Source organism: Triturus cristatus, chromosome 4_1 (genome assembly GCF_964204655.1).
Source record: "Triturus cristatus chromosome 4_1, aTriCri1.1, whole genome shotgun sequence".
NCBI classification, from domain to species: Eukaryota; Metazoa; Chordata; class Amphibia; order Caudata; family Salamandridae; genus Triturus; species Triturus cristatus.
The window spans coordinates 678728998-678747817 of record NC_140585.1 but is presented as its reverse complement, the minus strand read 5'-3'; the positions used below and the strand labels follow the sequence as shown (position 1 = coordinate 678747817).

The 18820-nt window shown below is 47.2% G+C and overlaps 1 protein-coding gene across 3 annotated transcripts in view; it reads right to left on the bottom strand.

Moving 5' to 3' along the window:
* ASZ1 (ankyrin repeat, SAM and basic leucine zipper domain containing 1) overlaps positions 1–18820 on the bottom strand; it is a 1654265-nt gene that overhangs the window by 287289 nt on the left and 1348156 nt on the right. The gene's annotated exons all lie outside the window — the stretch shown is intronic.

Here is an 18820-nt window from a genome sequence, read left to right as displayed (position 1 = left end):
AGAACCCTATTCTCTTCCTTGTGGGGTTCTGCAATGTTCGCTGTTGATCCCGACACTGTTCAAACTATCTAAAAGCCTTGGCTGCTGTGATAAAATAATCTGTTTTATCATTAGTGTCTTAGGCTGATGATACACAGATAGGGGTTACACTTTCAAGTGATTTACTTAGGAACTGTACTATGACTGCAGTTAGCAAATGGATGGACAGTAATTGTTTAAAGCTGAATTCATCTAAAACAGAGGTTATACTTTTCGGGAATAATACTTATTTTTGGTCCACAGCCTGGTGGCCAGATCACTTGGGTTCATTTCCAGAACCAATTTCAATGGTCAAAAATCTTAGTGTTACAAGACAACACCCTGAAATATAAGGATCAGGTAAGCAAGATCACTTTATCCTCCTTTCATGCCCTTAGAATGATTAAATAATTTATTCTTTTCGATCTTTTAAAAGTTGTAGTGATTTTACTGGTTTTGGCTAGGTTGGACTACTGCAAAAGCCTTTTCTTAGATATCCCAAAGGGTTCTTTAAATAAAGTACATACTATTCAAAATGCAGCTGCGCGTTTTCTTATGAAAATTCCTAATTTCCATTCTACGACAGCGGCCATCAGTAAATTACACTGGTTACCAGGGAAGCAACAAATTATTTTTAAAGCCTTATGTACAGAATATATAACTCTTCACGGGCAGGGCCCCATCCACTTTACGAAGAGCCTGAGATGGTATGTGCCTGCTAGGACTCTTTGGTCAAGCTCTACCATACACTTAGAGGTGCCATCTTTCAAGCAATCTTCCTAGGGCGGCAGAAGCTTCTTCAGGTGCAAAGTGATGCACTGGAATAGTCTCCCTCACAGTTTAAAGACCGCTGCCTCTCTCTTAGCTTTCAGGAAGTCACACAAAACTTGGATTTTCATGCAGTAAATCACAACTGAGGTTTCACTTCACCTTGTTCTTACAGCGCCAATACAGCTCCTGGCAATCACTGCGCTATACAAGTCACCTCATTCATTAAAGTTTTCTTTAATGATGCCGTCGTCTCGTCCCCCAAAAATTATTTTTGCCAATGTGGAATACCATTGGCAAAAATAACCGGCAAATCCAAAAGGCCAGGAGATGCCATTAAAAAGGCGCGACCAATTGGATTTCCCAGTGCTCGTTTTACTATTCCTAAAAACCGAATTATGGGCCAAAAGTTTCTCAATTTCTTTTGCATTATCAGTTTCCCAAAGGCAATGCAAGCACAATCAATACATTTCATTAAAAGGACATGAAATTAAATTGCAATTTTTGTCAGCTTTTTATTAATGTCTGCAATCTCTTCCCAAAGGGTTTATTTATCACTGAATTGGTTTCAATGCTGGTGTTTTCATGCTTGGCACGTTATTTAAATAAAAAAAAAACATCCTTTAGTTATCTTTTTGTCTCAATTTATCAGTTTACATTTTATTTTCCTCAGTTAACTATCCTAATCTGTTTAGTACTGACTGTAGTTATTCAACATTTTATATTGATTTGACAATTTTTTTCACTAGTCATAAGCAATCATTTTTAGGTTGAGTCTAGGTTGCGCGCATGCGCTGTCCGGAAGACCTGCTGTATTAAATAAACGACATTGCTCCCGCCTACTGCTTACCATTGGTTCAGTGCAGGGTCCCTCTTCTTTGCTGCCTCGTAAGTGGTTCACACAGCTATACCTCACCTCCGATTTTCACAGAGGAGCAGAGCATAACCACAGTTTTCTTCCACTTGCAGTCTTCATCTGTTGTGGGGGTGGGGGGAGGGGGGGGGGACACTTTTTGTAATTTTTGTAGCGCAGCACATCACGCTTTATCTGCAAGTATGGTGGCCGCGCCTTTCGCCACGATTTATGTTTAACTTTTATTCTTGTGTTATGTTACTTATTTTATCTGCACTGTATATGGAAAATGTCTTGTGCGCAATGTTTTTCTTTCATTCTCGTGTCACACGCCCTATATTTCTAAGAATGGCTAGTGCGCGTTTCGCCACGCTTTATGTTTAACTTTCACGTTGTGCTACTTGTTTTCTCTACGCTGGATATAGAAATTGTCCTGTGCGAGATGTTTTACTTTTATTCTCCTGCGACGCAGCACTTTATCTATAAACATGGTAGCTGCGCCTTCACAACGCTTTATGTTGAACTTTTATTCTTGTGTCAGGTTACTTGTTTTCTCTGTACTGAATATTGAAAATGTCCTGTTCACAATGTTTTACTTTCATTTTTGTAAAAAATAGAGCTTTATTTGTAATTATGGCAGCCACGCATTTTGCCACACTTGATGTTTAACGTTTATTCTTATGTTCCTTGTTTTCTGTGCACTGGATATGGAAAATGTCCTGTGCACCGCTTAACGCCTGATAATCAATACACCCACACTCTTGGATTGCAAATACACTGAACGGAGAGCACTGAGGGGGGAACAAAAAAAAAATAGTCAAGATGACATGGCATTATTTATCTTGTGTTGTTATTACAATATTAAAAGGGGTTTGTGCTTGTGAATTGTTCTACTAAGAAACTGTGTCACACGAGTCTTCCAGGTGTGGGGCAAGAGTTTTACTACAGGGCTAGTGCTTCTTTGCAGAGGACAGGCCCTGTTCTAATCTAAACGCTCGAGCTATTGGCAGGATTATTGACCGTGAGTAGCGTTTAGTGACAAACTGCTGCTTTCTTCTGACATCATAAACGTGTGACCCAATGTGTGAAACTCTGTACACAGGCATCGCCCAGTTGCCACAGAAACGCTGTATAGTTGGTAGTGAACCAATAGTAAAGCATTGTGAGATGAAAGAGTATAAGAGGGAATCATCCGATAAATTCCCTGCTATCCGCTTGCAAGTGGCAATATTTTCATGCAAAATACCAACCAATCAACTGATTTTGAATTAGTGTTCAGTTTACACCCACTAATTTACGTCTTCAAGAAAATCACATTACCTTTGGCTTCTGCATTTAAAGTAGGCAAGTTAAAGGGTTTTAATAATGCCCTTTTTAGGTCTCGGCTAGCGAAGGCTGCGCTTGCGCAGTCTCGCTCGCGAAAGATAATGACTTGGAGAAGAGGGGCTTGAACCTGCCCCACTTCTCCCCTGTTCTCCATTGGCTGGCCTCTTGAATGCTGGCCAGCCATTGGAGAAGAGGTCCGTCACTCCGAACAGGCCCAGTCCTTTTCGGATTCGGGGGCGTGTTTTTTCCAACTTTTCTAATTATCTCCTCCAGCCAATGGCAAGAGGAGAGTAAAGAAAAACACGCCCCCGAATTCGAAACCGCCGCTGCCTTTCTCCAAAGCATTTCTGCTTCGCCTCGGAGAAAGGCGGTGGTGTCCCGGCGTCCGGACGCACAAGTCACTGACTAGATTAACGAACACGTGAAACAGGCCCCAGTCATGCAGATATCCCGGACATAGACAAGATCTCGAAAATTGACGTGGTTCCGGGTGAGAACGCCCCCCTCCCCCTTCAGTACTTCTAATGCATTTCCCGCCAGTCCTGGTGCACTCTCAGGAGAACACGATGTTTACATTTCTCGGCCACCCACATTCCAAAGTTCGAGCTCTCTGGAGCGTGGGAAATCCCTCCCCGTGTTACATGGGTGAGATTTGGGGCCGAGCAGATCTATGCGGCATACATAGTCCCCAGCTTCACCCTTCGTTTCCCGGTATTATTACCCCTATGCGTGTCCTACGCAATCCACTACGCATACGTGGGCCACAGCTTTACTATGTATATCTCGGACCCACCCACTCTGCACATTGGCCGCTTATGTGGTCCTCAGCTTTACTCTCACGCCTCCTCCGTGCACCTCTGACACGTGTGGACAGTACCCCCACACCACAACCCCACCCCACTTTCGCGTTGTCTCCAGCCGGGGCGCTGCCAGTAGACACTGCCTTGCTACGCAGTCCCCGGTCTCACCTCTGCCCTCTGTCGTTTGAGGGACTGCGGGTGGGAGGGGCGGTGGCTCTTCGGCTGGGAAAGCCCCTACCGACCCCCTCTGCTGGTGATCTCACTCTATTTTTGCCAGGAGTCTGGGCTTGAGAGCTGGAGTGCGCCCTGGCAGGCAGGAAGGACAGGATGACTCACTAGGCGTTATATATAGATGCACTGTTGGCCCCAAACAATGTCTAGCGCCCCCGGGCCAGCCCCCTCCGCCCAAGCATTGTTCCCCAGCGAGAGAGGGAGGGGGATTAGTGAAATTCAGTGACCCAGAAGGTCTCCCCTGAGTGAGTGTGCAACTGCCCCTGTGTGGCACAGCAGTGTCTAGCCGCCTCAGCTCGAGAGAGAGGGGGGCCCGGAGAAGGTCACAGTGAAGTCACCAGGCAGACATGTGCGTGGGATCTCACGGGGGACAATGGTGTGCTGTGCCCTTGCTCGTGAGACGCCCTGACTCACCACAGACCTGTGCAGGGTCAGAAGCGCGTGGGATTTACATCAGTCTAAGGCAGCGACCTAGGGCAGAACTCCACGTCTGGGCAGGAAACGGGACAGTCCCTGGAGCGTCACTCTGTTACCTGCGCAGCCCCCTCTCTCTCACCTCATGTCCCTGGTAGTGTCAGTCTACAGACTGATGATGCATGCACCTCGCCTTTTACCTGCACATCCGCCTTCCTCACACCGGATGTTCCTGGTAATGTCAGTCTATAGACTGGTGCAGGAAGGGCTTCGGCTGGTAGGGGCGTCGACCTGCCACTAAAAAAGGGGATTTGTGTGTTAATCCTTTTTGTAAGATTCCGTGAGGCAGTCCTGCAAACTCTGAAAGACCAAGCTTAACAAAATGTCTGACATTGCCCTTCTAATGCAGCACTCTGTAGCTGCGGTACCCACAAGGCACACTTTTATGTGCCTCTCCTTCGGGGTTTGAGTTGAAGTACTTCCCTTATTCTGAGCACTCCTAACCCCTCCTCATCACAGTGGTGAATACAGAACACGACTATCTCCAGTCTTGAAACTTCCGACCACACGCAGCCTGCCAGGCCAGCATTACCCTGTCTTCCTGTCAGGGCTGTGTGTAGGTGTGGCTGTGTGTGTGGGGGTGGCTGTGTGTGTGGGGGTGGCTGTGTGTGTGGGGGTGGCTGTGTGTGTGGGGGTGGCTGTGTGTGTGGGGGTGGCTCTGTGTGTGGGGGAGGGTCTGTGTGTGTGTGTGGCTGTGTGTGTGGGTGGCTTTTTTTGTAGGTGGCTCTATGCGTGGTGGGTCTGTCTGTGTGTGGGTAACTCTGTGTGTGTGTGTAGGTGGCTCTGTGGGTGGCTCTATTTGTGTGTGGGTTGCTCAATGTGAGTGGCTTTGGGTGTGTGGCTCTGTGTGTGGGTGCAAATGCAATAGGTCTCGCTTTTGAGAGTGATTAAGCTATTGACATTGTAAATAACAATGCCGTTTCTTTAAATGTTTTAAAAACAAAAACATAAACAAAAATAATGTCATGAGCAATGCCAATAGCTTTAACTTTAACAATGCCGAGACCATTGCATTGTAAATGCTTGTTTTAATATGCACCAAAACATTATTCAATTCCATTAAGTGGGCGCATACCATATGCACAAGTCTGCAAAAAATTTGAATCGCCGCCACTTAACCCAATACGCAGCTTTAACTTTCACATAGGCAAAAACAAATGCATTAAAAATGCTTGTTTTACCTGCAGCTAAGCCAGCTCCTACTTCGCTGCTCCTACCTATCAGCAATGTAACCTTTCTCTTCCCTCTGACCCCTTCATTCTTCCTCCCACATCCTGCTTTATTTTAAATTTAATAGGGGCTGCTCTTTCATTCAAAAAAGAAAAAATAACCAGTGTCACCCTCTTTATAGTTTTTGATATTAATTTTGCCCGTCAAGACGAGTGTCTACCATTTTAGAATGGTAAATTAAAATAAAATGGACACCATGTTATGATACATTTGCACATATATGTACTGAAACATGAAGTCCTTTGTGTATGTCACCACGCAGGTGCCAGACGTTTTCCAGAGGTTCGCAGGTTTCACATTCTGTGTGTGTGTGCGTGTTTTTTTAAGATGTATTTTTATTACATAATGGGTAGTCCCTGTCACCTGCTATACATTCCATCCGGCCTTTTAAGTTTCTATTTTTGTATTTTCATTCATCCATTCACAGCTCTTTACATTAACATGGCCATAGCTTTACTGTACAGTTGCTATAAAAGCTTATAACATGGTATAGCGTGCACTGTTCTCCTTTAAATAACCACTCCACTGCAAAAAAAACCCCAGAAAAATACCATTTACAATGCCGAAAGCTCCAACTCCAACAAATGCAAGACCTATTGCATTACAAATGCTTGTTATCTATGAACTTGAATGTCCATCCTTTTATGCTGCTGTGCGTGGCTTCATGTACCATCTAGTGGACATGTTTAGAACTGCATATGTTTTACCATTCAGGAGAGGCTCTGTTTTTAAGCACGTACCTAAATATCATTTCCTTAATGATGCCTATTTTATATTGCAGTCAATTAATTAATTTTTTGGTGATTTCTTTGTTCTGGTCATTAAGTAGGCTTTAACTAATTTTCTCCTTTTTTGCTTTCCAATGTCTGTTTTTATTATTAAAGTGGCCATTTGCTTGCCTGGCCTTTTCTTTATTATACCAGTCTTCCTGCCATTTCTACATTGTAATCCTTGTTCAACATGCTACTCTTGGCTGAACGCAATCTTGATTCCATCCTGTGCGATTTTAATTCTTGTTTGCTTTCTCCAGAATTTTTAATAACCTATTCTACTTCCAAGTAAGTCAATTTGTCCATGATGCCATTGTAACAATGGCGTAGGTGTTTTGCTATTGGTAAGATGGAATCTTTATTCTGAATAGCAGTTTCCGCAACTTGATCTTATTTTGAGTAATTTCTACACATCTCTTGTGACGAGTACATTGCCCTTGGTGTCCTGGGCTGACATTCTACTGCTTTGCAAACTGGGCCAAGTGCAACCCTTAAGCTCTGGACTCTCAGGGTAGCAAGGGCGATCCGTTGATGAAGAAGTTATACTGCTGAATCTTTCTCGCTGACACATAAAACTTATTTCGACAGCTTTGAGAGAAAAATGACAAATGTGCACAAACTGTACTAAAAATACGTTGAAGAATTTTGAAAAACAATTCATGAAAATACTTAGTTACTGCATCGTAAAAGAATGCAGAAGAGAGCAGGATAGATAAAACCATTCATTAAAAAACCATAAGATCATGATTTACTAAATTGTGTTGATATATTTGACGTGTAGTAGAAAAGTGAAAGTGAGGACTCCCGTATTTGAAGAGATTCATGAATGATCTTCATTAAATAACAAGGTGTGTGAAAAATGTACAGAATTAATGTAATTTAGATTACTTTATATGTGTATTTTAGGAGTCTTCATTTTAGAACTCCATGTTTTGAAAATGTGCACCTAGTGGTGAAAGAGAAAAGGATGCTGCATGTTTATAATAAGATATGTTTTGAGACTTTTACAAAATAGCCTTCATATATATATACTAATGATAATTACTAGAAATGACATTTCTATGTTATGAAATATTTTTATACGTGGATACTTTGAAAATGTAGTAATGCGTCATAGTTACACGTGCTAATTACCTAACCTAAATTGCTTTGCGAGTGCAAATGTGTTAAAAAACATACATATATTTCTCAAGACTCTAGAATGAAATGTATATTTTCAATTTGTTTGCATTCTATATTTCATGAACCAAATTCAGTTTAGGCCTGCATTTACCTTGCATTTCGTTCTCATGGAAAGGCTTTCTAGACTTACAATGTGGACAGAAACTATGTTTCGACAGAGTGTTCCCATGTGCATACTAGGACTACTTGCCACTTTGTTAATTTATGAACATCTGCTTTGAGAAACGGTCCATTTGAACTCACTCATGTGCTTCTGCAAAGAACCATTGTTAAAATAAAATACACTGGATTGTTCGATGACTTATGTGATGATCACCGCCTTTTTGCTATAATATGTATCTTCTTTATGCTGCATGACAATCACACTAAACAAACTGACCAATGGACGGAGTGGTCTGACCAGATGAGGTAACCCAGGATGTGTCACCCCGGAACTTGTGGATTAATATAGACTGTGTGACGAAGGACTGTTGAGCAGGTGTTGTTGGATTTTGGAGAGAAACCCGTTCCTTCTTGTTGGAGATTTTTCTCTTTTGCAGACTCTGGCTGATGCATATGCTGTGTACGCTTTTCCCAGACTTTTTTCCCTCATGGTAGAGAACCTTTGATCTTAGATGGCTCATGCCTTTCACTGAACTTTCCTAGAACTTTGGTAATTGATGGCCTGCGAAAGAATACATTTGATAATTCTGCACTTATAAATGTAAAAGCCTGATATTGGTGTATTTACTCTTTTTAAATTTACTGATGAAACTAAATCATCCTTAAATCCTGTCTCTCTCTCTATGTCTCATCTTCAATTATTGATTGTGCATTCCAATTGAGTATTAATGAGGGACGGGAATTTGAATAGAGACGTCTCCGGATATCAAATTCTAATGTTAATATTCTGCATAGCCCTAACTGAGTTATTGGTTTGTATGATTTGAGTCCAACTACATTTCTTCAGGAGATTTGGTCTAGCTGTGATAATTTTGCATTTGTATTGTGTAGTTTTGAGGGCTATATACATTAATTTAATTACTAGTTTGTAGGTCAGTTACCCAATTCCTGGTCCTCATTGAATAACTGGAATGGATCCCCTATATCCAACTCCTCTCGACATGATTCAAGATCCATTGGAGGACCAAGTAAATTCAAATCTGAAGTGTAGTGTTAGAGGCAAGATGAGAAAAAGTAAATGGGCCCAGTGGCGCTACAACACAGTCAAAGGCTACTCTGATGTAGCGTGGGGGGCGCAGTCCTGAGATTATACTAAAATGTTTTACCCACTCCATTGTCATCGTCCACGCTCTATAGTATCCTCCTGTGTCTACAGTGGTTCCCCACCATAAGTAGAGTTTAGGCAAAGTTAGACACAGGCGCAAGTTTCATTAAGCAGTTGTTCCTAGGCAACTGGTGGTTCAGGTTGTATAGTTCTTTAGCCTAAAATAGTCTTCCTTACTACGGTTTGCTTTTGCTACTGTTTACAGTCTCTCAGCCTCTAAAGGTTATTCCTCGTTGTTACCTGTTTGGCAAAGGACATTTTTCAGCGTTTTTGGTGGCTTACCTTTGTCTCCTCTGGTGGTCCCACTTCCATCTCTATTTTCCTGACCACCTCAAATGTAGACTTGGCAGGTGGGACTGTAGAGGGCTGGTCTTCGGGAGATGCCTGTCTGGGTGGGGCATCATTGGCAGGTAGATCCTCTGGGACGGGTGCTCCTGGCAGGTGCAGCCTACGGCCAGGACACACTTCTGTGGTAATTGATCTTTTTTGGTTGCACTGCATGCTGGCAGTGGCAGCAACAGTCCTCGGTCTAGTCTGATTAGCATGGTATTATGCAGAATTGTTTCTTCACACAGTTCATCACTAGAACTGCACTCGAGAAGACCGAGTGATCTCTTGCAGCTCAAGTCGATTCTGGTGACGCTCCCACTATACATAGTCAATCAACGGGAGAGGGAGGGAAGTGAAGGCCACTCTTAGTCCCCCTGAATAATCAAAGGTATAAACAACAAAAGAGTGGAAATACAAGAGGAAAATTAAGAAAGTCACTCTTAAATTGTATAAGAACCCTCACTCACCAACCTAGTTGGGGGACATGCTTCATTATAGGGTTCCCACCAGAGAGGCCGAGTGCCCCTCTGGTGTGCTACAACGCCTGGTTACAGCGGAGCGTTTTTTTTTGTGTAAAACAGTGATAGTGAAGAAAAAGAATATTGTGTGTTAAAATTACCTTTATTCACCCAATAATGATTTAATGATGGGGGAATAGGATAAAGACTAAAAAACAGTGTAATGGATGTTGTGAACTGGGTAAATTGGCCGGTTACATCCTATGATAAAACAAAAACCGGTCTACATGTTTCAGCCTCCTTGTGCCAATCGCGAGGCTTTCTCCAGGACCAAACTGCAACGGTGGTATGCGCTCGCTAAGGCACACCCTGACCTGAAGCAGAAACACAGAGGTATCGTATAACTTACGGTTCTCGTACCACCCTCAGATCATTGTAAGAAGGCAGATCAATTTTCAATAAATGCGACCCTTGCATCACAGGTCCAAGCGGTGGCTGGTGGCTTGTAGTCGGCAGCGTCCTCGTGACGGGAGAACTTAGTTGCCAAATGGGTGTCTGGCTTTGATGAATGTGTATATAATAAGCAATCCCTTGCTAAAAGGTATCCACAAAATTCTAAGAGTCACCCGGTCTCCATTTTCCCTCACTTCAGCGACTTGGTCTCCACCCCCTAAGTTTAGGAACACAACAATACACTTTCACTGTCTGGGGGAGGTGTATCTGTCCTTCAACCTGTACCATGCTAAACCAGGGGAACTAAAAAACGGATCTTACTGGTCCCAGAAAACATACTCACACTTCACACAGTCTCATTGATATATATGTGCTACACATGCACACCATACACCTGCACTAGGCACATACACTGGATGTCAGGACACAAATATGGGCTCTGCACTGAAGTGGAATATTTATTCGAGTCGGGACAGTAAGCTATGCTTCTTCATAATAGAGAAAAAAAATGTCTATTCAGGACTATTAATTCACAAAAATGGTACCCTGCCACCATGCAATCAATCAGGGGATTTATAAAGCTTACTCGCTCGTGAGGGTCTCAAAGCGCTGAGGGGCAGCTCTGGTTTAGTCGAAGAGCCAGGTCTTGAGGTTCTTCCTGAAAGTGTGTAGGGGTGGGGGAGTGTCTGATGTTCACTGGGAGCTCATTCCAGGCTTTGGCTGGGACATAGGAGAAAGCTCTTCCTCCTGCTTTGGTTCTGCGGATGCGGGAGGGCGAGGTCCGCGGAGCGAATGTTCCTCTTGGGTACGTGGAAGGAGACCCTCTCATTGAGGTATTTGGGTCAGACGTTGTAGAGGGATTTGTAGGCGTGGGTGAGCAGTTTGAAGGTAACCCTTTTCGACGGGGAGCCAGTGGAGGTTACGTAGGTGTTGGGTCACGTGTTCGTGCCGTGGGGTTCCAAGGACGAGTCTGGCTGCGGCATTCTGGATGGTCTGCAGTCTGTGTAGGAGATTTCTGTTGATTCCAGCGTAGAGGGCGTTGCCGTAGTCCAATCTGCTGGTAATAAGTGCGGGGTGAAAGTTTTTCTGCATTCTGGGGGTACCCATTTGAAGGTCTTGCGGAAGATCCGAATGCAGTTGAAGCTGGTGGAGGCGATGAAGTTGATCTGGCGGGTCATGGTGAGGGAGGAATCTAGGATGATGCAGAGGTACCATGCGTGGTCTGTCGGGGTGGGTGGACTTCCGAGGGTGGAGGGCCACCAGGTGGAGGTGGAGGTTCCGAGGATGAGGACTTAGGTCTTCTCCGAGTTGAGCTTCAGGCAGCTGTTTTTCATCCAGGCGGCCATGTCTCTCATTCCTTCCTGGAAAAACAGCCTGGTGTCTTTGGGGTTCTTCGTGAGGGAGAGGATGAGCTGTCGTAAGACACTATGCTGAGCCCGTTTTTTCTGACGATGGCGGCGAGGGGGGCCATGTAGAAGAGCATAGGGCTGAGTGATTATCCTTGGGGAACGCCGCAGTTGATCTGTGTGGGATCGGAGAGGAAAGGAGGGAGTCTGATCCTCTGGGTTCTGCCGGAGAGAAAGGATTGGATCCAGGAGAGGGCTGTTCCTCGTATCCCTGCATTGTGAGTCTGGCTGTGAGGGTGCGATGAGAGACGGTGTCAAAAGCTACGGAGAGGTCTAGTAGGATGAGGGCTGCGGTGTGCCCCTGGTCTAGTAGCAAGTGGGGATGTTGTCGGTGGCAACAAGGAGGGCCGTCTCAATGCTGTGGTTGCTGCGGAATCTGGACTGGGAGTCGTCTAGGATAGAGTTTTCTTGGATGAAGGCGGTCAGCTGGGCGTTTACGAGTCTCTCGGTGACTTTGGCAGCGCAGTGGAGGAGAGATATGGGCAGTTTTTCAGGTCTGTCGGGTCAGCCGTGGGCTTCTTGAGGAGAGGTTTGACCTCTGCCCGCTTCCAGTCGTCAGGGAAGATGCCGGATTTGAAGTAGACGTTGATGGTGCATCCAAGTTCGGGTGCGATGGCGGCGGACTTGTGGTAGATGTGCGGTGAGTAGGAGTCCGTGGGGGTTCCTGAGTGGGTGTTCTTCATGGTCATGGTGGTGTGTTCGACGGTGGCAGGATTCCAAGCGGTGAAGACCGGTTTTTGTCGGTGGTGGTGGAGCATGGGATGGTGTCCGGCATCTGTTCGCTGAAGTTGTTGTAGAGGGCCTTGATTTTCAGATGGAAGTAGGAGCTGAGCTTGTTCGAGAGTTCCTGGGACGGTGTGATGTCCGTGGCTTCGCTGGGGGGTTTGGTGAATTGCTGTATGACGTTGAAGAGTTCTTTAGCGTTGGTTGCGTTGGTGTGGATTTTGTTCCTGATGAAAGTCCGCTTGGTGTCTCTTAAATGCTGGTGGTATTCCTTCAGGATGTTCCGTTAGCTGTTCAGGTCAGCGGTTTTCTGGTTTCGCCAGGTTTTTTTGAGGCGTCTGCAGGAGCGCCTAGCTGCTTGGAGGTCTATGGTGAACCAAGCTGCTTTCAGGGGGCGTTGTTTGACGGGGTGGCGGAGGGGTGCGAGCTTGTCGGCGCAGCTGGCGATCCAGCGGTGAAGTTCTTGGGCTGCGACGTTGGTGTTGGTCGTGGCGCAGGGTGGGTCTACGAGGAGGGTGGCGTTGAGGTGCTCCTCTGTGATCTTGCTCCAGTTCCTTCGAGGCAGGCGTGGGGGAGTTTGGGTGTGGTAGATGTGTTGAAGGTGAAGTGTACGCAGTGGTGGTCCGTCCAGGGGGGTTGCGTGGTATGGCTGAAATGGATGTTCGTCCCTCCTGCGAAGATGGGGTCGAGGGTGTGTCCAGCTCTGTGCGTAGGGGTGTTGACGAGCTGTTTCAGTCCGAGGTTGGAGAGGTTGTCGAGGAGGGTGATGGAGTCGGGGTCTCTGCAGTTGTCGAGGTGGACATTGAGGTGTCCGAGTAGAATGTAGTCTGTGGAAGCAATGGCGTGGGGTGCGACAAGGTAGTTGCAGACTGAGTGCGTGATCGGGGGGTCTGTAGGCAAAGGTGCCCTGTAGCGTGGTCCTGGGGTTGGTCTGGATCTGGAAGTGGAGGTGTTCTGTGTTGGAGAGGGGGTCACTCGGGCTGGAGGTGGAGAGTCAAAGGGAGGTCTTGTGAGCTATGGCAAGTCCTCCTCCTGGGCGGCGAGGGAGGTGCAGCTGGGAGGCGGGAGCGGGAAGTGGCGATGGGAGGGGCCGCGTGGGCAGCAGCGACGCATGGGGGAGCGGTAAAAAAACGGGCAGAACGGAAAACGATGGAACTAGGGCACAACAACAAAACAATAAGCACAAGGCACAAAAACGAAGCGCACAATGTAAGGCAAAGGTAAAAACAGAGAGGGCGAACGTGAAGGAGCGAGCAGCAGGAGGCAAACCTAGGCTCAAACCCCTACCAGCCTGGGCAGAGGCACAGCACGGCAGACCGGAGCTGCATGGGGGAAGAGCGGGTCCCTGACCGAGGTCAGAGGTCCTGCTCCTCCATTCACTGAGGCACTATCTGTGCACTCATCCAATTACCCTGGCACTACTCTTCCACTCATCCATTCACTGAGGAACTACGCATGCACTCCTCCATTCACTCAGACACTAACTATGCATATATCAATTCACTCAGGCACTACTCTCACCCTTATATATTCACTCAGGCATTACGCATACGCTCATCCATTTACTCAGGCCCTACCCATGCACTCATCCAATGACCCAGGCACTACCCTTGCACTCATCCATTCACTGAGGAACCACCCATGCACTACTCCATTCACTTAGGCACTACTCATGCACTCATCCATTCACTCACACACTACGCATGCACTCATCCAATCACCCAGGCACTACCCATGCGCTCATCCAATGACCCAATGTGATAAAGTGGGTTTCTGTTGCAGTAACCCCCCCTTATTTTTGTTGCCAGACTACTGATGCTCTTTGACTTGATGTGCTCTGGGGCCCTGCTAATCAGGACCCCAGGGCCTGTGTTCTTTCCCCAAAACAAAACCCAATTGGCATTTCTGGCCACATGTCAGCCCCTGGTAAATGGTACCATAGGTACCCAGGGCATTGTGACCAGAGAAGGCCCCCAAGGACTGCAGCGCTTATTGTGCCCCCCTTACAGGCCCTGCACCCTGACACACCCACTGCCTTTGCAGGCTGTCTGGGTGCAGAACAAAACAAAGAGTCGACATGGCACACATCCCTGTGTGCCATGCCCACAAACCACTGCCCTGGCATACATCAGTCACCCCTCTAGCTGGGTGCCCTACGCCAGTGGTGAGGGTACAGGTGCATGAGCCCTGTACCCCTACAGTGCCCAGGTCCATTCCTGGGCCCTGTAAGTACAGTGCTGCCATTAGGAGTATATGATGCTGGGAGGTTGTCATTATGAACTCCACGGCACCATAATGGCTACACTGAAGAGTGGGAAATTTGGTATCAAACTTCTCAGCACATTAAACCCACATGATGCCAGTGTGGGATTGAATGTAAAATGCACCACAGAGGGCACCTTAGAGATGCCCCCTGAAAAACGACCAACTACCAGTGACCTGATTGAGTGGCTTCCCAGGCTGCCAACACCAGACATGTTTCTGGACCCCTGGGTCGAGAGCCTGCTGCTCTCGGCGGCCTGAAACAATGCACATCCTGGGACGAGGTGCCAAGCGTCCTCCCCCAAGATGGGCAGGGTTCACGAAGGAGAAGCTTCAAAGGCATGCTGCCTTTGTGAGCCTCTCCAGACCATTTACTGCTTTCAGCAACTGGTCCCCACTGGTTCTACCCCGCACTTTGGGCGTGAGAACCAGCAGAAAAACAAGTGAGGAAGTGATGTGTGCCCACCTCTGCCAACTCCACCCCTAAGGTGGGGGAGGCGAGGTGAAGCACAACCTCGAGTCCCCGCCATCTTGAGGATGGGGGGACCCAGCCAACCAGGGACAGGCTCCTGCCCCCCTCCCACTGTAGAGTAGCAGAATAGGGGGTGTACCCACCACAGGGAAGGGACCCATTGGTCCCTACCCTTTACCTACCTGTAACACCCCTGTATTTAGGGGCACCCTGAGCCTTCCTTCCTCAGATCCAGCAACCACAAGGAAAGAAGAAGAAGGACGAGAAGCCGTGCAGAGCTAACAAGAGGACGACGACCACTGACTTGGCCCGAGCCCTACAGGCCTGTCTACCCTCGAACCTGCTCCTGCAAAACCCCGGTGTCCCCAGCAGCCAGCAACCTCAAAAACCCCGGAGGACCTGCCTGCATTCAATTTCCAAGCTGCTTCTCCCGTGAACACCGGACGTGTTTGAACTGCAGCTTCTGGTGTCAGCCAGAAACCGCAAATCCAGCACCCACTGCACCCACCGAGCCCGGCCTGTGTTTGAGTGAACAAACACCCCGAGGAGGTTTCCCTGGCGATCCTGACCCGAGATCCGGCGACCCCTGACCTGCCTCAAGCCTCCAGACGATGCCTGCAGCCTCAATCCAGGAGACCCCCCCTACCGCGACCAGAGCGGCTAAGAAAATCTGACATCCAAAGGCACCCCTGCACCCGTTACCCTTGTGTGCCCAACCCAGTGGTGCCTAACCATTCTTTTACATCCCAACTTACCCCTCGAAGTGGTGGTCACTCCTGGAAGATCTTCGTCCCAGAGCCTGCAGTATTTCTTTGTCCCAGAGAATCTCCATTGAATTCAACAGGGCACCCGACCTCAAAACTCCACCCTGCACCCGGCTGCCCTAGCACCGCTGAGGGTGCCCCTTTGGTGATAACTTGATCCCCAACGTGCCCTGAGCTTAACCCTAGGAACTTTGCTCCCACAACCCTGTGGTCTGCTTGCCAGCTGCCACGAACCGGAGTCCCCCTATCCCCCATAGGATAACATTGGGCCTCAACACTCTGCACCCGGCCGCCCGAGTGCCGCTGAAGGTGCAACACTGACCCTGGGAGACCCCTGAGTTTAACCCCAGAACCCTAACTCAAAAGACCGATTACTTACCTTGAAACCGATAAATCATTTTTCCTCATAGGATAACATTGACAGTTTTTCTCTCAAAAAGTTTCTAAATGTCGACTTTTGAAAACTGCAAATATTCCTTAAAAATCAGCCAATTAGTCTCTGAAGTATAATTTCATAGAAGTAATTCATATACGATGATATCCTTTTGATGTCTGTGCACCATGTGAAATATACTGTCACTGTAACGATGAACTAAGGCGTCGATTCCGATCCGTTAAAAATATTTTGCGTACGACTCGTATCCGTACTTTTTTACGTACGAATCGTACAAGTACCGTACAAATGGCCAAGTACGATTCGTACGTGAAAAATACATACGAATTGCGTCGGGAAAATGGTCCGAGAGGGAGCCGTAAATTTTTACGTCCGAATAGCGTCGGGAAAAGTGTCCGACAGGGAGCCGGACATTTTTACGTGCAAATCGTAAAACAGAAGTCTGAGCGCGCAAGTAAGATCCGTACCGCCCGTCCGAATACACAACCGCATGTAAAATGCCCCGTACGGCGCGAACGCTGTAGCCTACATGTACACGGGTAAACTTGTGCCTGGATACGAGTCGTACAGCCCCTCACACCCCGCACATGTCAGCACCGTACCCCCGTATGTCAGCACCGTACCCCCCCTCTGCACCATACCCCAACACCGCCGTACCCCCAGCCCCCCGGAGGTACGTGCCGTACCCCCAGCCCCCATAGGTACGCGCCGTACCCCCAGCGCATAGCCGTAGTCTCTGAACTGAAATATTTATTCAGTAAAACTGCTCTGCCGTCTTCTTGGTTGGACCCACAATCTTTTTTGCCTTGATTTGAATCCTATGTTCAGCATGGCTACCTTGATGAAAAGTAATCAAATCATCCATACAGGTCTACCAGACTCCAGGCCGCCTCTTTCAGTTGCAGGGGCATCCATAAGAACAAGTTTATAACCGCCAGTAATGCTCTTTCTGCTGGATACTTGATCTAACCACAGGTTCCTCAGGTTTAGAATATCCCCAGGTGCCAGATTGGATCTAGAAGATTTTGAAGTATAGCTCCTGCACGCCAGAACGAAGTGTTGTGTGACTCCATGTCAACTCTGCCCTATTCCGGAAGGGACAAATGGAGCTCTATTCAGGCACCACCCAAATGCACTGAAATCAGTTTATTTCTCAACCTTGTCCATTCCCTATGACACAGAGCCTAAAAAATAATTGTTCATGCCAGTGTTCAGCTCTATTTTTTATCCTTTTAGAGGCAAAAAGAGCCTATTCCACAGAATAGGGAGGTGGGAGGATGTGAGGAATCTTTGGTTAGATAGACTATCCACCAGAAAGCCTGTTAATCGAAAACAAGTAATTTGTTCTGATGGATACTTCTAACACAGGTCCCTAACCTTTAAAACAGATACTAAAGCAGCACCTTCATGGTGGTTGGTCCAAAATGTCCTTAAGGACCGAACAGCTAAAATGCCCCACCTGTCAGACCTGGCGGTTAATGTGATGAAGTCCAAGACCGCCACTCCGAGTGCTAACGCAGTGGTAGCAGCCTTGGCCTGGGTGGAAAGCACACTCAACCATTCCTGAGGTTGCTTTCTTCCAGAAGGCAGAAAGGGCTAACAAAAAACTTAATAGTGCCCACTGCAAGTCCTTGCTGGGTCAAAGGCAGAACAAATGATATATCATTTGACAGTTTAGCTTGCAATGGATCTGTGTTATGGCTAACAGATTTTGTACGCCTGGTCCCCAGAATGACATTCACTACTTTGGGAAATGCACTCAATTACGCATGGAGGTGTAGACTGCGCACGCACGGGTGGAAGACCCTGACCTGCTTCTGTGACAAAAGATCTTACTATGAGACATCCTGATTGGAGGACAGATGCTCTTGCCCAGAAATTCCAGGTACCACACTCTCCAGGCCCAATCTGGAGCCACTAGGATGACTTGGTCCTGGTTGTCCTTGATCTTTTTCAGAACTTAGGGGAGGAGAGGTAGGGGTGGGAAGCCATACTGGATGAGTTCATCTACCCTGGTGTTTAAAGATATTGCCAGGTGGTCTACGTGAGGGAGATGCCTTGAAATATTTTGCCAGGTCCAGTCAGAAACTGCTTCCTGGCACAGAGCTTAGGACCCCACCCTTCCCTGATAGTTGCAATACCACATAGTGGTGTTGTCTGTGAGTACCTGAAACATCCTCCACTTGATTGATAGCAGGACAGCAAGTGAATGGCCTGCAATTCGGCAGGTTGATGTGGAGGTAGGTCTCCGTCGGAGACCAGAGCCCTCTGATTTCCACCTCGACCAGGTGACCTCAGCAGTGATGGATCTGTCACCAGTCGGCACTTGGTAAGGCAAGGAGAGGGTCTGCTGCTGGTTCAATTGCAGTCAAGCAGTCATCACTGTAGATCTTTTGCAGTCTCCTCTGAAACCAGAATTGAGTTTTACTGGTTGCCTTGGTGCTGGTCCCATTTAGACTTCAGTTTCACTACAAAGCCTGCATATGCCACCTGGTATGGTTGGCGAGCAAGGTGCAGGAGGGAGACCAATAATATAAGAAGCCTCGGACCCATCCTCAATGAGAGTCAGGCTAAGGCTGAAACATCAGGAAAATAGCCTGCATGTCCTGGACTAGTTGTTCCAGAGGAAAGGGGTGAAA